The sequence below is a fragment of the Colobus angolensis genome, unplaced genomic scaffold (assembly GCF_000951035.1).
Source record: "Colobus angolensis palliatus isolate OR3802 unplaced genomic scaffold, Cang.pa_1.0 Scaffold6, whole genome shotgun sequence".
NCBI classification, from domain to species: Eukaryota; Metazoa; Chordata; class Mammalia; order Primates; family Cercopithecidae; genus Colobus; species Colobus angolensis.
The window spans coordinates 20,116,147-20,124,064 of NW_012119598.1; the positions used below are offsets into that span (position 1 = coordinate 20,116,147).

Here is a 7,918-nt window from a genome sequence, read left to right on the forward strand (position 1 = left end):
TGCATGAATGGGCAAGTTATGAGTGGTCATCTTTCATTTCTCTACCACTTATATTTTGCCTAGCTCATCTTAACTGCTAATAAGCACTCCTTTAAGCATAGGCTTTATGTTGCATTTTCTTTTTCTTACCTTCCTATCTCACAAGTTACATTTCTTTATTTTAATCTGCTCAGGCTGCTGTAACAAAATACTGTGGACTGTGTGGTTTCAACAGCAGACATTTATTTCTCACAGTTCTGGAGGCTGGCAGTCTCATGATCAGGGTGCCCACTGATTTGGTTCCTTGTGAAGGCTCTCTTCCTGCCTCGTAGACAACCATCTTCTTGTTGTGTCCTTTTATGGTGGGGGTTGAGGAGAGAGAATACAAGAGCATATGCGAACAAGTGAACATTCTCTGACCTTTCCTTATAAGAGCACTAATCCCTTCATGAGGACCCCATCCTCATAACCTCATCTAAACCCAATTACCTCCCCAAAGTTCCATCTCTGGAGATCATCATATTGAGGATTAGAGCTTTGACATATAAATTTTGGGGGGACACCATTCAGTCCCTAGTGCATTTCTATAGTTAAACTCATTGATAAAGTTGAGTCCTAAGTTTCTTACATTTTTCTTTTGCAGTATCAGACTTGTGTCTCTCACTGTCAACTTTGTATTCCTATATGTAGTCATCACCACTTTAATCTTCCACTATCCCATTTTGATAGAAAGATCCTGCTCTTCAAAAAAGCTCCCCAGCTTGATGTTCACACTTCTTCTGAAAGTTATCTGTATTCTCCTAATAAGCCCAAATCAGAAACTTGGAGTCATCTTTTCATACAATTTCTTTGACTTCTTGACTCTACCTTTGTAAATTCCCTTGCATATAAAATGTTTTTTTCTATAAACACTTCAATCATAGTTTATTTTTCCATTTATTTTTTTGCCAAACTTATGCTATATACTAAAGTTTCCGTAATTCCCATGTTTTCATCATTATAATATATAGGCCTATGCTATTTGAGAGCTAGAATAAATATTAGAAGCCAAGTTCACCATCTTTATTTTACAGAGAGCTCAATGGGAACAAAAGGGGTCAAATGATTCACTTAATCTCACACGTATGGGTAGTGTGGCAAAGCTGGACAGAGAGTCTAAATCTCATGACACCCAGTGTAACGTTTTTTCCACTTTCCCAGGATTCATCCTCTATCCTGCTGCCAGATTAATGTTTATCCTCACTGGCCTATTTGTGTCATACTCTTGCTTATTAACTGCTTGTGGTTTTTATTCTCCATTACCTTATAGAGTTAAGTCACTCAGGCATTCAGTTAAGTACACTGCATCTACATGCTCCACTTCCAACTTTTTTCACTGCTCCAATGTGTGTAAACTTATTTGTTTTACACATGTTATGTAACTTGTTCTTTTCTACCTACACTCTATGCTCTTCTACCTTCATATCTAATGCTTATTCTTTTACTTTCTTTTCTTTAAATGTACCTGCCCCCATCCCTGACCATCTTTTGGAATACATTATAAATGCCATGTTTTTCATTATGCATTTTGATATTCCTTTAACTGGATATACTATCTCCCCACTTTAACTCACCTTTACGTTTTGTCTGTGATTTGTTATTGGAAGTAATTAATTCTACCTTATACAGTGGTCTAAGCATATTTGCCTCTTTCCATTTTCCTGTCCCTACTTATGCACCTTTATGTCTCTCATAGCACCAGGCCTAGTATTTTGTATAAAATGGACGCTAAATGTTGATAAGTGTTAGTATTTGATAGTCCAAGCCATCGAAGTTAGGTGTTTCACATACTTGCTTGCTTATTTTTATACATTAGTATTTTTGCTCTAATCTCTTCAGATGCATATCTCACAAATACATTTAAAAATAGTTATTTATCTGTGGGATGGTGGTGCTGTGAAGTTATGGTACAGAATCTTCCTCCTCCAATAAACAAAAGCAAAACAAAAACAACCCTGCCAATTTTCCCATCAGCAGAAAGGAATGGGGAAGGATTATAACCTCAAAAAATTATGACCAATGAAGTAACAGAAAATTCTGGTGTCATGGCCAGGTCAACAGAATTCCCAGCTCTTCTTCCACCTACAGAAATGACACATGGGATGTAAGAAGTGACACAAATCCTGAATCTGAATGCTTTGTAACTTGAAAGGAGTGGGGTGAAGGGATGAATTGATGGGTCTGGGAAAATCAAGATAAAACACTTAGTGGATGCTCTACAAATCACATCTGGACCTTGGCAGAAGCAGGAAGGGCCACAGATTCTCTTGCTCCAGCATGCAGTGCTAAATTAGGGAAGTGAGCCAAAGCCCAAAAGACTTGAATTCACGCCAAGCTTGGTGTAATGGAGTCCAATGAAGAACATCTGGTGAGATCTCAGCAAGAAGAGTAAACCCAGGACCTCCTCAAAGACTGCAATCAGTCCCAGCTGTGCTTCCCACTCTCTTCTGTCTGTTCTCTGTACCTTCTAGTACACAGGGGGAAGAGAAATAATCCCAGATAAGGTAAGAGTGATGTCAAGGAGAAACCACATACACCATTTCATAGTAAATACAAGATATTAACAAAGGTGCAAGAGGAAAAAAAATGGTTTGAGAGTGATGAAAATATATTACAGCCCCAAAATAAAAATATATTAATATATGAATGGAGAAAGGTGTTGATTTTAAAACATAACACAGATAATCCAATTTGAAAGAATATACAATCCAAGGAACTAAAATTCCTTTGCTGGTGTTTTGCATTTACTGAATAATCCAATAAGGACATAGATTTAGTAAAACGAGGAAAGCACAATAATGTAATAAAAGATCAGAATTATGAGAAAAGGAATATTCTAAGAAAAAGAAAAAACTTTGATACAAAATAAACAGTATAGATAAAAAAAAATTAGCAGCAGGAAACAGAAGTCATCATGGAGATAATGATTTATTTAGTTATAGTGAATAAAAATAAACTGACAACAGGTTTAAATAATTAGACAATAGGTATATAAACTATAGTGCATCCACCATAAGGCTATTGATACTGCTGAAGTAAAGACACCAACAAATAGAACAGAAAATAATGAGAGATATAGAAGAGGGAAATTTACCTAAAGTAAATGAATGACTAAATATAGGGCACATGTCAAGAAAAGTTAATAAAAAACTAATAATATAAAAGCATATTTAGTTATTAAATTTCAAAAATAAAACCATTCTTCCTTTCAGGAAAAAAAAGCAAGTTACATAACAAGTGGGAAATCTGGCCTCAGAATAAATATTGAGTTTCAGAAACAATGTAACAAAGTCTCCATTATATAGAGCAAATTGCTCTTCAGTTATAAATACAACAGAAAGGCATTTCTATACATTAAATAACAGGTTTAATGAAATTTTACAAAAATGAAACTTAAAAAACCCTACTTGAAGATTAAATGCAACCGATGAGATAAATCATAATAAAGAATACAGAAATTGTATTCTTTATTATGTATAACCATGGTTATACAACAGGTGGCTGAACACTTACTTCATTTAAGTATGACCTAAGATAAAACAACTGAGGTAATTATTATTGCAGAGTAGAACAGATATATAATAAACCATCACAAATTAAATATTATAAAATCAACAAACTCAGAAGAGAAATAGAGGTTCCATATTATATCATCTTTCAGAGAAGGAGTTAATTAATGATGATTACTGAAATTAAAATATATAATTTCAATCTATGCTGACTACAAGTTATTGATAGTTTAATTTTTTTTTAATTTAGAGGGACATTTTGGTACTTGTTACCTGATACGATGAAGACAATATGAAGTCCTACAATTCTTTCATTCACCTTAGTCGCATTTTTGATTATATTCATGTCAAATTAAAATTACTAGCTGCTATTTTAAAATAGCATTTATCCAAGCGTATTACTTAGAAATTATGTTGTCTTCTTCTTTCTCATCTACAAAATTTTGTCTCAATTTTTATTTCCTTCTCAACATATGTAGAAAAGTTGTTTAAATAATCTTTATGGAATATTAATGGTATGATTTCTATTTCAAGTAATTTATTGCTTTCATTAAAATCATGTCAGATTAAAATTGCTAGATGCAATTTTTTAATAACCTTTTCCCAGTTTTTAGTTTGGCTTAATTTAGTTTAGGTTGAATATGCATTATCATTTAAAATTGTCATGATACCGCTTCAAAATTATTTTGGTAAATTAATTTTTGACATAATTATTAAAAGTCCATAGAAAATTATTGGGAAGACCACGCTACAAAGATAAGACTCCTACTGAAGGAGGTGGAGCAAGGTGGCCGACTGGAACCCTCCAGAAATTCCCTCCCTCATCCTCTGCAGGAACATAAAATCAAACAATTATCTGTGCAAAAAAGCACCTTCATAAGAACCAAAAATATCAGGTGAGTGATCAGAGTACCTGGGTTTAGCATAGTAACTAGGACACATTGAAGAGGGTAGGAAGGACAGTCTCTCATGTTCCCTACACTACTCCTACTCCAACTCCCAGCAGCAGGTTTTATATAAGCCTGCTGTCAAGAGTGAAAATCTGTGCTTGGAGGAGGCAGAGCAAAGTGAATTTGGAACTTGGCATTGGAACTCAGTCCCACGTGTCACAGTCAGAACACAGCACAGGGCAGAATTCTGTTGATGCCATTAAGGCAAGCCCTGGGCCAGAGGAGACTTCATCACCCAAGCAGGAGGAAACTGAGTCCCAAACAAACAAGGCCAGACTGTGAAGACTAGAACAAATATATAACTCTTCAATGCCCAAACAAGGACAAATGTTCATAAGCATGAAGGACATCCAGAAAAATATTACCTCACCAAACAGACTAAATAAGGCACCAGTGAACAACCCTCGAGTGACAGAGATATAATCTCTCAGACAGGAAATTCAAATAAATATTTTGAGGCAGCTCAGCCAACTTCAAGATAACACAGAGAAGGAATTCATAAATCTATCCAAAAAAGTTAACAAAGACATTGATGTTTAAAAAAAAATACTGGAGCTGAAAAATTAAATAGATAAACTAAAAAATGCAACACTGTCTTAACAACAGAATTAAGCAGAAGAAGGAACTAGTGAACTCAAAGATGAGCTATTTAAAAATAGGAAGAGAAGAAAAAATGAATACAGTGTGCTTACAAAATCTAAAAGATAGTCTCTAAAAGGCAAAATTAAGAGTTATTGTCCCCAAAGAGGATGTAGATAAAGAGATCAGGGTAGAAAATTTATTCAAATAAATAATAAAGTACTTTCCAAACCTATGTAAAATTATTAATATTCAGGTACAAGAAGTTCACAGAACATTGAGACACAATCCATATAAGACTGTCCCAAGGCATATAATCAACTCCCAAAGGTCAAAAACAAAGGATCTGAAAACCAGCAAGATAAAAGCAAGTAACATCTAAGGTCTGATACATCTAGCAACAGACTTCTCAGAGGAAACCTTACAGGCCTGGAGGGAATGGGAATGACATATCCAAAGTGCTAAAGGAAAAAAAAGCTCCAACTAAGGAAACTGTACCCAGCATAGCTATTTTTCAAATACAAAGGAGAAATAAAGACTTTCCCAGATGAACAAAACCTGAGAGAATTCATCATCACTAGACCTGTCTTATAAGAAATGTTAAAGGGAGTTTTCCAACAGCAAGAAAGAATGCTATCATGCAGCAAGAAATCACCTAAAGGTAGAAAAGTCACTGGAAAAAGTTAAGTACACAGAATTCTCTAATACTGCCATTGCAGTGTGTAAACCATGCATACATTTAGTATAAAGACTAAGAGGCAAATCTATAAGAAATAATAACTACAAAGGTTTGTTAAGAGATAGGAATTGTAAGAAGATATATAGATACAACAAAAAGTCAAAAACTAGGGGGATGGAGTTAAACCGTGGAGTATTTTAATTTTTCTTTGCTTCTGTCTTTTCTTCTTTGGGATCAAAGTTAAGTTGTCATCAGTTTAAAATAACTTGTTACAACTCTAATATGTTTGTTTCAACCCTTATTGTAACCATAAAGCAAAAATCTAACAAATACACTAAAAAGGAAAAATGAATTAAAACATACTGCCAGAGAAAATCATTTATCCACAAAGCCATTAAGAAAGAGAAGATTTATTGACACTGAATATAACTTGACTACATTCTCCAGTTAAAAGAGACGAAGTAGCTGAATAAAGAAATAAGACACAACTATGTACTCTCTACAAGAAACTCACTTTACCTATAAAGACATGTGGACTGAGAGTAAAAATGGATGAAAAATAAATAAGTAAAGATGGAAAAAGATATTTTGTGCAAACTGAAACCAAAAAAGAACAAAAGTAGCTATACTTAAAGTACATTTCAAGTCAAAAACTGTAAAAAGAGACAAAAGTCATTATATAATGATTAAAAAGTCAATTCAGCACGAGGATATAACAACTGTATTTAATTGTATTAAATATATATGCAACCAGTTGTATTATATATGCAACCAAAATTAAAGCAATTGTTATGGTTTAAAATTGTGTCCTCACACAAATCTCATGTTCAATTGTAATCCCAGGGTTGGAGATGGGACCTGGTGGGAGGTGATTAGATCATGGGGGTGGAGTTCTTATGAATGGTTTAGTGACGTCACCCTTGGTACTATATAGCCAGTGAGTTCTCATGAGATCTGGATGTTTAAGTTTGTGTCATCTCCATTTTTCTCTCTCTTCCTTCTGTTCTGGTCACATAAGATGTGCTTGTTTCCCTTTGCCTTCTGCCACGATTGTAAGTTTACTGAGGCCTCCCCAGCCACGCTTCCTGGACAGCCTGAAGAACCATTAGTGAATTAAGCCTCTTTTCTTTATAACCCACTCAGTCTCAGGTATTTATAGCAATGTAAGAACAGACTAATACATCACCCAGACATTTAAAGCAAGTATTAAAGATAGACTGCAGTACAATGATAGCAGAGGACCTCAACAACCCAGTTTCAGCAATGGAAAGATCATCCAGGCAGAAAATCGACAAAGAAATATTGGAATTAAACTACATGCTAGGCTAAATCAACATAACTGACATTTGTAGAACATTTCACCAAACAGATGCAGAAAACATATTCTTCTCATCAGCACATGGAACATTCTCCAGGATCAACTATACGTTAGGCCACAAAACAAGTCTTAACAAATTCAGAAACATCAAAATCATATCAAGTTTCTTTTCTGACCACAGTGGAATAATACTCTAAACCAATAACAAGAAGAACTTTGGAAACTATAAAAATACATGAAAATTAAACAACTTGTTCTCAAACCACTAGTGAGTCAACAAAGAAATTAAGAAAATTTAAAATTTTATTGAAACAAAAATGGAAAGAAAACATACCAAAACCTGTGGAACACAGCAAAATCAGTACTAAGTGGAAAGTTTTTTGTTATAAATGGCTACATCATAAAGTAGAAAGACTTCAAATAAACAACGTAATGGTATACCTTAAAGAGCTAAACCCAAACCAAACCTAAAATTAGTAGAAGACAAGAAATAATGCATGTCAAAACAGAAATAAAATTGAGACTAAAAAAATAAATAAATAAAAGATCAACAAAAGAATTTGGGTTTTTGAAAAGATAAAATTTGGAAACTTTTAGCGAGACAAAGACAAAAACAGAAGAACCAATAAATAAAATTGGAGAAAAAAGACATTACAACTGATGTCACAGAAGTGCAAAGAACCATTATAGACTATGATGAGCATCTGTATGCTAGTAAATTAGAAAACATAATAGAAATGTATGAATTTAGTCTAGAAACATACAACCTATGAAGGTTTTTCCACAAACAAATAGAAAACCTGCACAGACCAGTAATGAGTAGTGAAATCGAAACAGTAATAAAAAGTCTCTCATCAAAGAAAAG

The 7,918-nt window shown here is 34.0% G+C and overlaps 1 long non-coding RNA gene across 1 annotated transcript in view; it reads right to left on the reverse strand.

Annotated features, from left to right (window-relative positions):
* Nucleotides 1–203: 203 nt before the first annotated feature.
* Nucleotides 204–7,918, reverse strand: part of LOC105526684 — a 109,605-nt gene continuing 101,890 nt past the window's right edge. Inside the window, exon 11 of the long non-coding RNA XR_001004124.1 lies at nt 204–779. This is a non-coding gene — a long non-coding RNA (uncharacterized LOC105526684). The remainder of the gene's footprint in view (nt 780–7,918) is intronic.